Source organism: Centrocercus urophasianus, unplaced genomic scaffold (assembly GCF_019232065.1).
Source record: "Centrocercus urophasianus isolate 14NV4802_14NV808 unplaced genomic scaffold, USGS_Curo_1.0 seq_14, whole genome shotgun sequence".
Lineage (NCBI taxonomy): Eukaryota > Metazoa > Chordata > Aves > Galliformes > Phasianidae > Centrocercus > Centrocercus urophasianus.
In genome coordinates this window covers 47,785,712-47,799,875 of record NW_024884586.1, presented here as the reverse complement: position 1 = coordinate 47,799,875, position 14,164 = coordinate 47,785,712, and the positions used below count along the sequence as shown (strand labels likewise).

Sequence of the window (14,164 nt, the reverse complement as noted above, 5' to 3'; positions counted from 1 at the left end):
CGTAAAGTGCGGCTGCGTGCCATCTCAGCACAGATCAACAAGTACCGCAGTCTGGGAGAAGGACAACAAGTGCACCAACAGAAACATATTTCTTCTCTATGAACTTTAGTTTAGTAAACAAATCTGTACCATGCTAGTATTTATTACAGGTTATGGCTTGATGTGCAGATTAGGCTGACTATTAGAAGAGAGAACATTGTGGCCAGGATAAAGTCTCTGCCCGGGAAGACACTATTGATTTTGCCAATAGAAGGGATGAAATGTTGTAAGACAAAGGGACGCTTCCACATGTGAGGACCAACCATTCAGGCTCCCTGCCCCATTTCCATATGGGGTTGAAAGACTTAATTTTACTGTCTAAACCTCAGCGTGCCAAGAAAGAAACTGCTTAAAGCTAAATATTTAAACTTCGAGTATCTCTCTTCAGATATTTTCTTCAGAAACAAAATACATTCGCTCCATATTTTCACCTTCAAGTTTCCGTTTTCCAGCTTGCAATAAGGCAGAGCCCAAGTGTATCCTGTAAACATTACCCTCATGCCAGGACAGGAGCTGTTTCACAGTGCCCCTACTTGACTGTGATCCTCTTTGGAGAAAAAAAACTCAAGCGTGAGTTTCTGATAAGTTCCAGCTTCTGAATCCGTGCTGAGATTTCTCTCTCACTCTCTGCAGGGCCCAGAAGAAATGCCCACTCTTCATTTCCTTCCTTTGGTACAGCTCAAGCCAACTCTACCAACGTCAATTAACAATAGCCCTTCCTCTCCCTGTTGTGTTTGGTGCGTTACGTCACCCAGAACCAAACAAACCGCAACATTTCCGACAACAGAAATTGTTTTTAACAAATTCAGGCCGGCCAGCTGTTTGGTGTCTGCCAGCTGGGAGCGCTGCCTTCAGAATCCACACTGGATGCTCCTGCTCGGTCCCCGCGTTGCTCACCAATCTGTCCATCTGTCCGCATGGCGTGGTGCCAGCACTTCAGCTGGCCCCATCCTTATCCTGGGCACAAAGCGGCGTGCAGTTGGATGACAGTCTCAGCAACTGCAAGCGTTTGCTGCAAGTCCCTCTAACGTGACAGCATTGCTCCAAGAGGAGAGCTAGAGAGACCTCAGCTTGGTGTTATGCTACTGATGGTCTTCAGCTTTTGGAAAATGACACAGAGTCATTGGCAGAACGACAGTCACCAGTGAATATAAAATGACAAACACTGCAGTTTTATACATATATGTCTTTAAGTGCATCAATGTATTCCTTAGATTAGTAGTTAGGCATCCGCAGTACCTGAAAATGTAAGACAAGTTTTATTATTGTATAACATAAAAATCAAGTCACAAAACTCCCATTGATTTTATTGAGAGCAGCATTTGCCGTTAAGTATATTTTTCCTAAAGCTTTTTTAAAGCAACAGCTTAGGACTCAACTTTGCCATCGTTCACTGAATGCTCCAAAGAAGTCCCACTGAAACGGATGAAGTTGCTGCTAGGAAGTCCATCGTGAGTCTTGGTACCAGGAGATGCTTTGGGGAGCAGGACTCGTGGCTTGCAGCATTTCTCTTTTCCACAGTTCCATGTATGACTGCTGATTCAGATAGACTCGAATTCTGACACTCCGCTGTGTTGCTGGGTTTGTTAGAATTTACAGGTGGCTTCCTTCCCAAACCCATCTTAGTTTCAAGAAGCTTATTTGCCCTGAAGTCCTCAGAGACCAACAGGGCATTACTTTTTTCAGGAATTGAGGTAGCTTACCCATTGGACAGAGGGAGCGAGCACCAGGTCATCACTGCAACCATAATTTCTCTCTTATTCAATCGTTACACAGAAAAAAGTACAAGTTACATCTTTCATCAGAAAATAATTGATTTAAGTTCTTGTTTTCTTGTTTTATAAGACTACCCGGTGTATGCAGTTGATTGTATCTGAGTGAAGAAATCTTGTAATTGACTTTTTAAAAATTAATAATTTCTTATATTTGGCATTAACTATCCTTTTAATTAAAATTTATTTTTGGAGCCTTTTCCATTAGGAAAAAAAACAACTTTAAAAAATAAACATATTAATGATACTCGTACTCTGCTGCTCCTTACGTCTCCAAATCCAAAAGACAGAGCAGCTGAAGGAACTGGGGCTGCTCGTTCTGGAGAAGAGGAGGCTGAGGGGAGGCCTCATCGTGCTCTAGAGCTGTCTGAAAGGAGTTTGCAGCAAGGAGGGTGTTGGTCTCTTTTCCCAGGTAACGTGACAGGATGTGAGGAAACAGGCTCCAGTCGCACCAAGGGAAGTTTAGATTGGACATTAAGAGTATTTTCTTCACAGAGCAGGTGGTTAAGCTTTGGAACGGGCTGCTGAAGGAGGCAGCAGTGTGGATGTGGCACTGCTGGACACGGCATAGCAATGGGACCTGGTAGGTCAGGCTGCTAGTTTGACTGGCAGCTGGTTTGACTGACCCTACAGGTCCTTTACATCCTAGATGGCTCTATGGTTTGCACCATGGGAAAGCTGGTCACTTACATCTGCCTTTAAGCACCTTTAAAGCTGAGGTGCTCATTTCTAGGCATCACAATTTAAGACAAATCAGAGGAGCTGTATGAGCTCCGAAAGCTCAGTGTGCTCCTGTCCTCACAAAACAATGACTGCCAAAGCGAGGCAACCTGACCGCTTCAGAACACTTCTCCATTTTGTACTGAAATCTTTCCATGCTTACCAGAAAGGTTTCGAGCAGGTGCTGCCCAAGGGCTGTGTGTGCTAGGGACCTGTCTATGGATAGGGTTATATTTATACAGGTTATAATTATATACAGACATGTCTAATTGCATTACTGCCAAAATTCCCTATTTGCATTCTTTCAATTTTTTTATGGGCTGTTTTTAGCTTGCCTTTATTTTCTGTTGTTTTGTTTCTGTGCAGTCGAAGATTCTTCATCAGATGAAGCTCTAAAAGAAAACAGACACACAGCACAGCACAGTTTCTCTGCTGGCAGGGAAACAACATGAAATCTGCAGCTACCCTAAACTGCCCCAGTACTTATTGTGGCATTCAGGCTCTGTCAGTCTTCTTCAGGAGCAGTAATAACATTATAATGACTGGGAGACAAAACTGCCAAAGTCTTTGCAAGACAATCTTCTGGGCTCATCAGCATAGACAATCATTCTTTTCACTTCTGGAGTAATAGGAAGATTTTAAGCAATATCTTTTGATTTGAGTTGGACTTGAAAAATGACATAGCTGGGGGCCTTATTTTAAATGCAACGAGACTGAAATGTAAAGTGCAATTTCCCATGCAGTCTGTGGAGAGAATGAGGCACTTGTCCCAGTTCTCTTAATTGTCTCTGATTGCTGTTTGTGTAGCACAGTCACTTCCTCGTCTTCAAAATCACCTTCAAGGGCTGCAACATTTTTCACTTCACTGTTTTAAATCAGGAAGGGCTAAACACTCACCCATTCAGCCATTATGGCTCTTTTATGTTATTTATGTGGTTTATGCTATTAGGCTGTAAAATTTTGTTTATTTAATTGGCTTTAACAAGTACTTAAGTAACAGTTTTGAGGACACATCAGTGGGACTCGGCGCATGTTGATTAAGGTGTGCTTAACCTGACAGTTATATTTTGTACCATTTTCCCAGCAGCCGTTACTGTTATGGAAGAAGTGCTAATTTTCCAAAAATGCTGGCAGCCCGATTATTATGTTGGTTCTTTATTCATGCAGCTTCATTATTTTGTTGGCGCTGCTCTGTGAGAGATGAAGCAGTGCCATTATTTCTACTCCCAACTCCTTTCAGTCCTTTGCAATCACTCAGGCACATGTGTGGCATTACTCAGATAAGCAATTCTGTTTGCCTTCAGTGAGACTGGGTGTATGAATACACCCTGTGAAACAGCTGCCCACCTTCCTATGTCAGCACAGTCTTTCCTGGCATGCACTTTGAGAGATGAAGAAGAAACAGTAAAGATCACGTTCCATCAAATCTTTGTTTAAGTTTTAATTCAGAAGGGAAGTTCTGCCAGTGAGGAGCCCTTGGTTTTATGGGGAACCCAAAAGGAGGGAAAAGGAGTGGGAATTTCCAAGGTGGTTACAGTAAGTGGAGATCAGAGAGGCCGCTTTGGCCTCTAAAAGTAGAAAGGCTGCTTAAGTCTGTGGCTGGAATATTAGAAGCTGGTACTCCAAAGTTACTCAAGACTGCAGAAGTCCAACTTAGCTTTTACAACAAATTATTCATGGAAGTCAGCAGGAGCTGGAGATAAACTGTTCCTTTTGTGCATATCTACGTGAACAGAACTCTCCAGAGAGATCCTCAAGGTCCTGCCAAGAAAACGAGTGAAAACATTTTGAGAATGGAGTAAACATTTATAATTGAAAGCACCCAAAGTGTGTTTTGGTTAGATGCCACCTTTCTTCAGATGAGCGGGTGGCACAGAGGGCAAGGAAAGGTTATGAGGGCTGGAAGGAATGTGGCTGTGACACCAGGCTGCTTTTAAACGTATGGCTGGAGCTCTGTGCACTCAGCTCCCAAGACACCTCGACTCCACCAGAATGCCCAGCTTAGACCTTCCACCTCCTTTATTTTTTCCCTGGTTGCCAAGATGACACCAGGTGTCATCACACCACGCTTGGCCTCTAGTGGAGATACATCGAAATGCTGCCTTCCACAGCCTCTGAATCCCTAGCAGCGCAGTTGCAAATAAAAGGCAGGACTGCAGACAGAAGCTTTCTTTCTCTCACCTTTCTTCACTGGAGAAAAAAAAATTGAACTTGTTGAAATGCATACTGTCTTATTTTTCACAACTTGATTATTATTTGAGCTACCATTGCAAACCCGTGCATGGATCTGAATGCACTGCACATGCATCCTGACCTAAGGAGCTGAGAACAGCAAGAGACCATGGTTGGGCAGCGACTAACAGGCCACAGGCAAAGGAACAATCAAGTAAGCCAGGTTAGCATGTGTTTAGGGGCTCAGAACACCTGCACTTTCCTCTTAAAGAAAATAAGACTCTGGCCATATTAAAGATGGTGGCAGTTTCAGACCACATAAGCAACTTTTTTTCCAACAAGAAGAAAATTAGTGCCACACAAAATGTGAATTTTCTTTAAAGCACTGAGTGTAGCAGTGGGGAAAGGGAATAAAGGATGTTCTTACAATGAACACTTCTGCTTTAAATAGAGCATTGGAAACGAAAAATACTATTTTTCATATTTCACCCTTAATAACACATTAAAGGGTTTCTTAGCAGTGCTTCTGACAATGGGAATAAGTCAGGGTTAACTTGGCAGAAACCCCAAACCACACTTAGCTGCTCCCTATTGTAACAGTGAACAAAGGTTTTATTAACATCTTACCCCTCGTTGGGCCCAAGAGTTCTTTTCCACACAACAGGAGCTTTGAGTCAATTTACAGCTCTGCAGAGGGGATTTGTGCTATCAGATTCCGCATGTCATTCAGCAGTTGTTTACATTTATTTCCCACCATCCCCATCAAAATTTATCCATGAGAAGTAGGGACTTTTTTTTTTTTTTTTTTAAGAGTGTTTTTAAAACATATCCACGATGAGCACAAAATCAATGGATGAAAAAACCTTCCAACCTCCAAAACCAAGCTGCACATAAAAGATGGACAGAGGAGGTGCTGTAGTTCATGAAGTCTGCCTTCTATAGTAAAAGCAGAAGAAAATCAGACCAAAAAAGAAAAACCCTTCAGGAAATCTTGTTCCCCAAGTGTCTCTGAAGACCACAGCTGTCTTGCTATGAGGAGGAAAAAAAGGCCACTTGCTAAGGTGCAGCATTCATCAGCCCACTTTGTTGCACCTAATCTGTGTGAGCTGCCTTCTCTGGTAGCCACAGCCTCCACTGCCTCCTAATTCTGAAAGCAAGGCCATCTCAAGCCTTCTGTGGTTATCTGGCCTGAAGGGTGCAGCTGAAACAATGTTGGTCCAATGAACATAACAGACTTCCAGTGAGTGCTGCTGTTGGGACAATTTGGTGTGGCAGGAAGTCTGAAAGGACTTTGACAAAATACAGCCAGCAATTGCCTCCTGTGTCTAACCCGTATCGGGTGGGAGGAGCCTGGGATGACTCAGAAAGATCCTGTGAAAAGGTGACAGCAAAGTGGACACAGGTGAAATTCATCCCACTCAGCAGAACGGTAGCCTAGTGATAAAACAGCGCGCACCCACAGCATACTCATCTGTCAGATGGAGTCCTTGCCCCAAAACACTCAGCTTCTACCCATCTCAGTCCAGAACAAATGTAATGCATTCAATGACCCGAAAGGACTTATGGCACTGATAATCCTCACTCCTTGTTGGATTTAAGATGAGGCCTTTGGAAAGGAGAATCTGCCGTCGCATGGCAAAAGATGTTTCCAACCAAATCATCTGATAATTGCTGTTAACAGGAAGCCTGCAGTTTGTAGTCCTTCACAGAGCAGCAGTGCTTGCATCCCTCCGCTCAGCTTCCCAGGCCATGCAAGGCTTTCTCCCACAGGCACAGGGCCCTCTATTTAACTTGAAGCCAGAGGCTGGCCTTCCTAATGCATCGAGGTTTCGGATCCCCTTATTACCCAAACATATCCTAGACTTCAAGGGAAATGAGCACACTGTGGGAAGTGTGTCCCTGCCCTCATGCAAGCAGGCAGCCTTTAACTTTGATCAGCTCTCACACAGGGGAGAAACACCTTTGGCTATTACAAAAAAGTTGGAGGCAGAGGGATCAGTGTGCGCTTTTAAATGGAATCCAGAACCCACCAACTTTGCGTGGAGTTACTGCAACGGTTCTTTTCCAAAGCAAACTGATTTCTCAGCTTCTTCAGCAAGGGCTGCGCTTCCAGTTCGCATCCCAGCTGCTCTAAACAGTGAATGAAACGAGCAGCTCTCCACCTCGAGGGGGCACCACGAGACAGCTGAAAAAAGGAACGGAGGCAAACAGGCTTTACCTCAGGCCCCAAATATTCCTGTCATGAGGATGTTCAATTACAGTAATTAGCAATAATCACATAAGCAACAGGAGCTCCCCTTACCTCCCTTCACCCCACCAAAGAATGGAGTCTGCTTCATTAAAACCTCCGCTTCCTCCTTAATCCTGCAGCCTCGTTCCTGCAGCTTCCTTCAGCAACGGGAGGACCTGGATCCCACTTGTGCTGCCTGACTGGGTCAGCATGTCAGCCTGGGAGGGAAAAAAGTGTCCCTTGTGAGTCACCTGCCTTCAAAATTGAAAATTAGGAGGGGATGGATGTCTTAAATGTGAACGGAAGCTGAATCCTATCACAAGTGTGACTGCTGCTGTGTTTTTGTAACAACCCTGACCTACTTAAAATAAATGAGCTGTCTATGAAGCAGGATTTGTTGGGGTTTTTTTTCTCTCAATAATTATGTTTTCCTCCCACCCACCCTATAGCCAATAAATTTACCCTGGCAGTACCTAATTTGCAGGAGGAAAAATGAAGTCAGAAGATTTACTGAAGGTCGGATGAAAACACATTTGTTCAAACACCTTTTTTCATTCTTGGAAGCACCTCAGCTTAGTAACTTCAACACGACACGTTCTCCATCCCTCTGCATTGATGCTTCCCAGCAGCGAGTCACTGGCAGCAAGGCAATACCAGGGGCACGATGAAATTATAGACTAAACAAACATGTTTCAGAAGTAAATACACCTGCTAAAACATACTGGTTGAGTTTGAGCAAAGCAAGGAGAGCAGAGAGTTTTGAATGAGCTTAAGTTCTCAGTACAGATGAAATAAGGGGCCTGGATGTTCCTGACCTCCAAATGCAGGCTGCCTCCAGCACAAAGGCATTTTCAGTGCTGAGTCCCCAGAAACCAGGATTATGTCCCAAAGTCCGTGCACTGTCTGAGCCTTGGTACAGACCGGAAAGTGCAGATCCAAGGAACAGCCTCAAGTAAGAAATCTTCACAGACAGAAATCAATCCATGCTGGGCATCTGGATGCCTCCCTGTGAGAGCTACTGTGGGGAGCCTGCTTTAGCAGGGGGGTGGGACTTGATGATCTCGAGGTCCCTTCCAACCCCTGCAATTCTGTGAACCAATGCAACGTGGATGGCAAACGTAAAGGAAGGGACCAGCAGCCCCATCCACCAGTCTGCTCCGTGAGGCTCTAAGTCTCATTTACCCCCAGATACCAGGTAAAATGAGAAAGGCAAAGACAGAATTCTGGATATTCAGGACATCTGGCAATCTGATGGAGATTCCAGTCTGCGGCAGCATTTCCCAGTATTTTGTACAATCAGGAAACAGCACAGATGCTCTGCTTTCTCATCGTAGGTGAGCTGAGGACAGAATTGGTGAGGCCTGGTTGGAAAGAACCCTGAGGAAAAAGCACAGTACACAGAGGAAACTATGAACTTCAGCTGGATAAATATAAAGAAAATAAGTGATTCATTCATAACCAAGAGGCTTTAATTTATACACATTTATTTATGGGCATGATTCCTGTTGTTAAAACAGAAATGCCATAAATAAAAAATTTGTATGACTCAGGTAATAACATGGAGAATTAAATACCTTTCCTTCCTTTTTCTGCATAAACTTACAAAGCAAATAACTTCATGGACTGCTTTTCTTTTCATTTTAGATTCAGTGAGAGATCAGGGTGATGACATGGTGTTATAGAGGGTCACGAGACCAAAAAAGTTAAGGAATGATGTGTGGATTTTGTGGGAACATGAGGTAATTAAATCTCCATCCCTCCAACTCTGTCCTGAGAGGTTCTTTATAAAGACAGCAGGCAAACAGCAACTTCATAAAGTCCAACAAAGAGAATTGCAAAGCCCTGCCCCTGGGCAAGAATGACCACAAGTCCCAGAACAGGGTGGAACAGCTGGAAAGCAGCTGTGCAGGAGCTCCCATGGGAGACCTGGAGGGCAACAATTTGAGCACAAGCCAGCAATGTGCCCTTGCAGCAAAAGCTACATTAGGAAGAGCATCTCCAGCAAGCCAAAGGAGATAATCCTTCTCTCCTCTGCAATAGAGAGGTCACATCTGCACTTCTTGGTTCAGTCTTTGGCTCCTCAGTACAGTGGAAGCATAGACATTCTAGGATGAGTCCAGTGAAGGGCCATGATGGTGGTTAAGGGGTTGGAGCGTCTGTCGTAAGGGGACAGGATGACAGAGCTGAGCCTGTGAGCCTGGGCTTCAGGAGTATCTCGCCAATGGGAACCAACACCTGATGGGAAGGGGTAGGAAATTGAGCCCGACTTCTAAATGGCGCTCAGTGAGCACACAGTGGACACTGGAAACTATTTAAACATAAGAAAAAAAAACAGACACCAAAAAAGTAAACCAAACCCTGACAACCCACACTGGAACAGGTTATGCACTCTCAATCCTTGGGAACACCAAAAGCCCAGCCAGACACAGCCCTGAGTAGCCTGCTCCGCTGACCCTGCTTTGAGCAGCACTTGGTCACCTCCAAAGGTCCCTTCCAACCTGAACACTCCTGTGGTTCTGACTGTGCAGGTTGTTGATCTGCTCTGTGACAGGAAGAGCAACAAGCTGTATCAACAAACTTTGCTACTGAAAGAGCTAGGTTAGTTGCTAGAATCACACTCACCAGCTGGAGTGAAAGTGAGTTTCTGTTGAAAGCCCTGCCAATGTAAACACTATTGTTCCTGAATGTGAGCTGTATCTGTGGGATTTCTTAATGTGCCTCAAGAACATGGACCTCATTAGGCACCTGATTAGCACCCTGATGAGAGCTGATGGCTAGCAAGGAGAGGGGCTGGCTGCCCAGCCTGAATGCAGTGCTTAGCTGAGCTTCTCCTTGCAAACATTCAAACCTTGTGGATGGAATGCAAAAATGGGAGAGAAATAAGGAAGGGCTGATCCTTCCCTTTCATCTCCTGGTTAAATGATGAGCTGCTTGGTAAAGAGATACAGGACATTTCACTGCAAACCTTCCCTACTTGGCACACAGCATTTTTAATTTGCAGTTCATGGAATGCATTTAAGCTTTCATTTTATTCAGGGTTAATGATTCCTGAAATAAAAAAAAAGTAATGTAAATATAACTCCTGAAGATGGAACATTCAGAAGCAATACTCCTTCCATCTCAAAATTGCTCAGCTCACTTTTAAAATCATTCTCAGAAGTAGGGCAAGAGGTCTGCCTAATTATTTACCGAGCATTTGCACTTGAAAACACCATTCTAAATTACAGATTGTATCCCAGAGCCCAACTTCAGGCCTAACAGTATGGTCTGTTACACCAGAGGAAGCTGTTTTAGCAGTATTCCAGCAGGAATATTGTTTAGGTTTTAGAGCCCTCTTCTATCTAGGTGCCATGAAACGTAAGAAAATGAAATCAGCTAGAGTTAGATAATCAGGAGTGATTTATTTTGTAAAACTGTCCATTTTTAATCAAGGCAGACTTAATTATTTAGATAGACCTGTTTGGGAACAAAATTAACTTCTGTGCTGGCTTCATTTTTCATCTGGGAATACATTATGACTGTGAATGCTGAGCTATAGTTTATTTCTAATCCTGCTGGTGTTCTTGCTGTACACACAATAAATTAACCCAGGATGTCCTCTGCATCTTGCTACCGCTTCAGCACTTTCCACTTCATTCCACACTGCTCTTTTCTCTTTGCGTCCTTGCACGGTTCTGCACATCAGCTATCTATAATTACCATCATCCAAACTGCAAATACAGCCTGTTTATTTCTCATATCCAAAACAGGAGCACGAGAAGAAAGGCTGGGTAAGCTGAGCATAGCTGCGGTTCAACAGAACAATGTCACTGGGTCCAAATCTAGCAAAGTTTGTAGGCACAAACTTAATTTAAAACATGTTAGTATTGTTTTTGCAAGAACACTTCTAATGTTAAGGCTTCAGTAGCAATTTTCATACTTGAATTATGCAGAAGGCAAAGAACTTCACTAGACAGAGGCCTGACCTCCAACACTACATGCAACCCTCTTTGTCTTTCAGAACCAAATTAATTCTCTTATTATCCTCACACTGCAGTGCACTCCTTAGACTCAGATTTTGATTGAAGATTTAAAGTGGATAATATAAATGTGACATATACATTAAGTGAAATTTCAGATAGATGGCTTTTTAACGTTCAAAAGCAGCTTCCCTGGAAGCGGCTCACTCTTAGCAAATTACCTCTGACAAGTCCGAATCTCCCCGATAAGCCTCTCAAACACTACAGCTTCTGCTCAGAGGAATATCTAAAAACTCATCACGCCCAGTCCTTGACAAAAAACAAGAATTAGATTCAAACTGAAAAGAAGCGATGCTGGGAGAGGCTGACATTCAAAAAGGGTAGGAGGATAAAAGAGAGCGAAAAATGACAGACCCAGTCTGCACCATTACTAAAATTAGATCATTTCTTTTGTTCTCCTGAACCTTCTGCTCTATTTGCCAGGAATCATATTAGCAACAGAAACTGTGAGAATCTGTCCAACCTTATTAGAGAAGCTGGGCACAAAGAAATGATGAAAATCCTTCTTAAATGTACTTGCACATACAAAGGAAAAAAGCGGAGTTTCAGAATTTTGAAAGATTGGATCAAAACCCACGTCGGAAAAACTGGACATCAAACTAACAAAGCTTAATTAGCAGTACTGCAGTGCGGGGAGAACAAGCAAAGAACAGAACTTCACCACTTGCATCAGTATAGATATAGGCTTAATGCTCCACAACAGGGGAAAACAAAGGCATGCTCTCAAGCTCTTCTCCAAAACATTCATCTACTGTCCAAGCACTGCCACCTGTAAGAGCTCCGAGGGGTCAGCTCTGCTATTGGGAAGCCTTCCGGCAGCTGACTTATGCTGCAGGACAGTGCATTTCTTCCCCATCCTCCTCCCCTAGCTCCAGCACCCCAGCTGGGTGGGGTGGATATTGTCAGCCTCTATCCATTAGGCTAAATGGTGTTAGGCCTAATGGTCTGCACTCCATAGGAGCAGCTGATGGTGTGTACAGATCACGCACCCCTCAGCGTTGTTGGAATGTCACGAGGATCTTCACAGTCAGATCCTGATGGAGGCCATCAGAACCCACACCCTGATAACTATGGGGTGTGAAGGCGACCATTCTTGACTGGGTGAAGTGCACCCACTGGCTTGCATGCAGATGACACAAATTCAGTACTCATACAAGAGCTACAACTTGTCCTGAAGCTCCAGCAGTGAGAGGCTGCTGGAATGGCATCTCTTGCACAGTCTGCCTCCATTCATAAGCACATCTACATGGCCACGGAGCGTGGGACAAATGACAACTGTGACGTCTGCATGGCCACAGGACTCTTACGCCCTGTCAAACCAAAGATGCAGAATATCCCATAGTCAATCCTGGGTTGTCACTTACAATTCAAGCAGTACACAAATTTGCAATTTGTAGTTCTTTTTCTGTCCCCTTCTCCTCAGATCAGTGACAGATTCTCAAAGCACAGCAATCGAAAGAGACTTTCAAGACAAGTGAGCAGCTGAATGAAAGTTAATACTTGATAAAATTCACCACATGAATGACTGTTACACTGGCACAATCAATAGTAGTTCAGAAATACCACCGAAAGCCCTTGGCCCTGGGGAAATGCAGGCATCTTTCACACAGAGGAACTTTTTAAAACTTTTTTAATGAAGTAGATGGTTTATTTTAAAGGGATAAAGTCATCCAGAAAGAAGCAAATTCCCAAGTATTCCATGGCTTTCTGCCAGCCTAAGGTCATACTGTCTAAAGGAATTACTTCTAAGGGAGCCATGAAAAAGTAGTTGTGGATAATACACATCCAGCATACACAGCTTCATCAATCTTAAGAAAGTAACCATAAAAAGTATGAAAATATGCAAGATGATTACTTGGGGGATCAGAATTAAGAGCCCTTTCACCAACTAAAAGGAAGCAACCCAAAAAACAAGTCTTAAGCCGGCAAACAGTTTATGTATATCTCAATTCAGGCAGATGAGAACTATTAATTTCAGAAGAATTGTTCACATGCTTGCAGTTACACACTACAGCAATCTGGAAAGGACAGCTGGAGGCTGGCAAAATTGACCTGTAACACTTTGCAAGTTTTATTTTATATGACCAAGAAAGCTCTTCTAACTTTTGGAGAAATAAATCAGTGTGCTCTCTTTTCCAGTACTTGAGAGTTTGCATTGACTCAATTTCTGATTTATTCTTGAGTAAGGACAGGCAAGAATCTTTTCTCTAAGTTCTGAAACACAAGCTGCAGAGACTGTCTTTAAATAAAGCTTATGTCTGCTTACCCCCGAAATTGTCAGATTTACACATTTCAGTACAGTGTTTTAATAGGATTGCAAGAGACACATTTCAAGGACAAGGTGTGAATAAACCTGGAATGCTGGAGAAACCGAGCAGCCTGAGATGCGCATTGTCCTGCCCACTGGGCTCGGAGTCACTTGTACTGTTCACCTCCATGGGAAAGAAACCCCATAAATGTAAATCTGTCTTTTTTGGTAGCGTTTCCGAGTTCTACACTGGATACCCCCCACTTTGTCGCTTTGTTATCTTTGAAGAATACAGACTAACAAGCCTCTAAAAAAAGTTACTACGCTTCTGACTCAAACCGCTCAGAAGAATTCCTTTGCTGTATTTAGAATTTCAAGTACAAAGAAATGCATTAGACGTTATTAGGGATTCAGATTCCAACGGATGCGATTGTTTCCAAGAACTCTCAACATGACTATTAAGGCAGACAGATGCATGCCCTGCTACCCTGCAGTACACAGTTACACACCGTAATGCTGTTAGATGTAAATCCTGTTAAGGACGCTCCGGCTGTTAAACACTGTGCAATGGGCCTGATGTGGTCCGCAGGGTCCAGGCTGGTGAGGGACCCAGGGACAGCAACCTGCTGCAGCTGTTGGATGGGCCGGGGGCTTTTCTTCACTTTTTTCTTCACTTTGGGAGCCTGCCAGCAAGCCACGGCTAGACAGGGCCCTCACGTCTCGTTTTACAGCGGGACGACGGCAGTTCGGGGCGGCGGACGCACACGGTGCTGCCGACGGAGCTTCGCCCTCAGCGCCGCTCGGCCGTTTCCCTCAGGCGGCAAAATGGCGGCGGCGGTTGCGAGGGGAGGGGGCGCCGCCGCGAGGCCGGAATCCGTTATCCAACGCCTCCTCCTGCTGCTCTTCCCGCCCTGCCGGCGGGGAGGAGCGCCGGGCCGCGGCCTGCACCGTTCACGCCCCCTGA

The 14,164-nt window shown here is 44.1% G+C and overlaps 1 long non-coding RNA gene across 4 annotated transcripts; it reads right to left on the bottom strand.

Annotated features, from left to right (window-relative positions):
- Window positions 1-1,314: 1,314 nt before the first annotated feature.
- On the bottom strand, window positions 1,315-13,962 carry LOC122158296. 4 transcript variants are annotated; one of them, XR_006168193.1, is made up of 5 exons: window positions 13,710-13,962; window positions 7,407-8,310; window positions 7,006-7,151; window positions 5,331-6,888; window positions 1,315-4,292 (listed from the first exon to the last, which is right to left on the bottom strand). It is a non-coding gene; the product is annotated as an uncharacterized LOC122158296 (long non-coding RNA). The 4 variants fall into 4 exon arrangements; XR_006168192.1 differs by having other exon boundaries at window positions 6,734-6,888; XR_006168191.1 differs by having other exon boundaries at window positions 1,315-6,888.
- Between the last annotated feature and the right edge of the window lie 202 nt (window positions 13,963-14,164).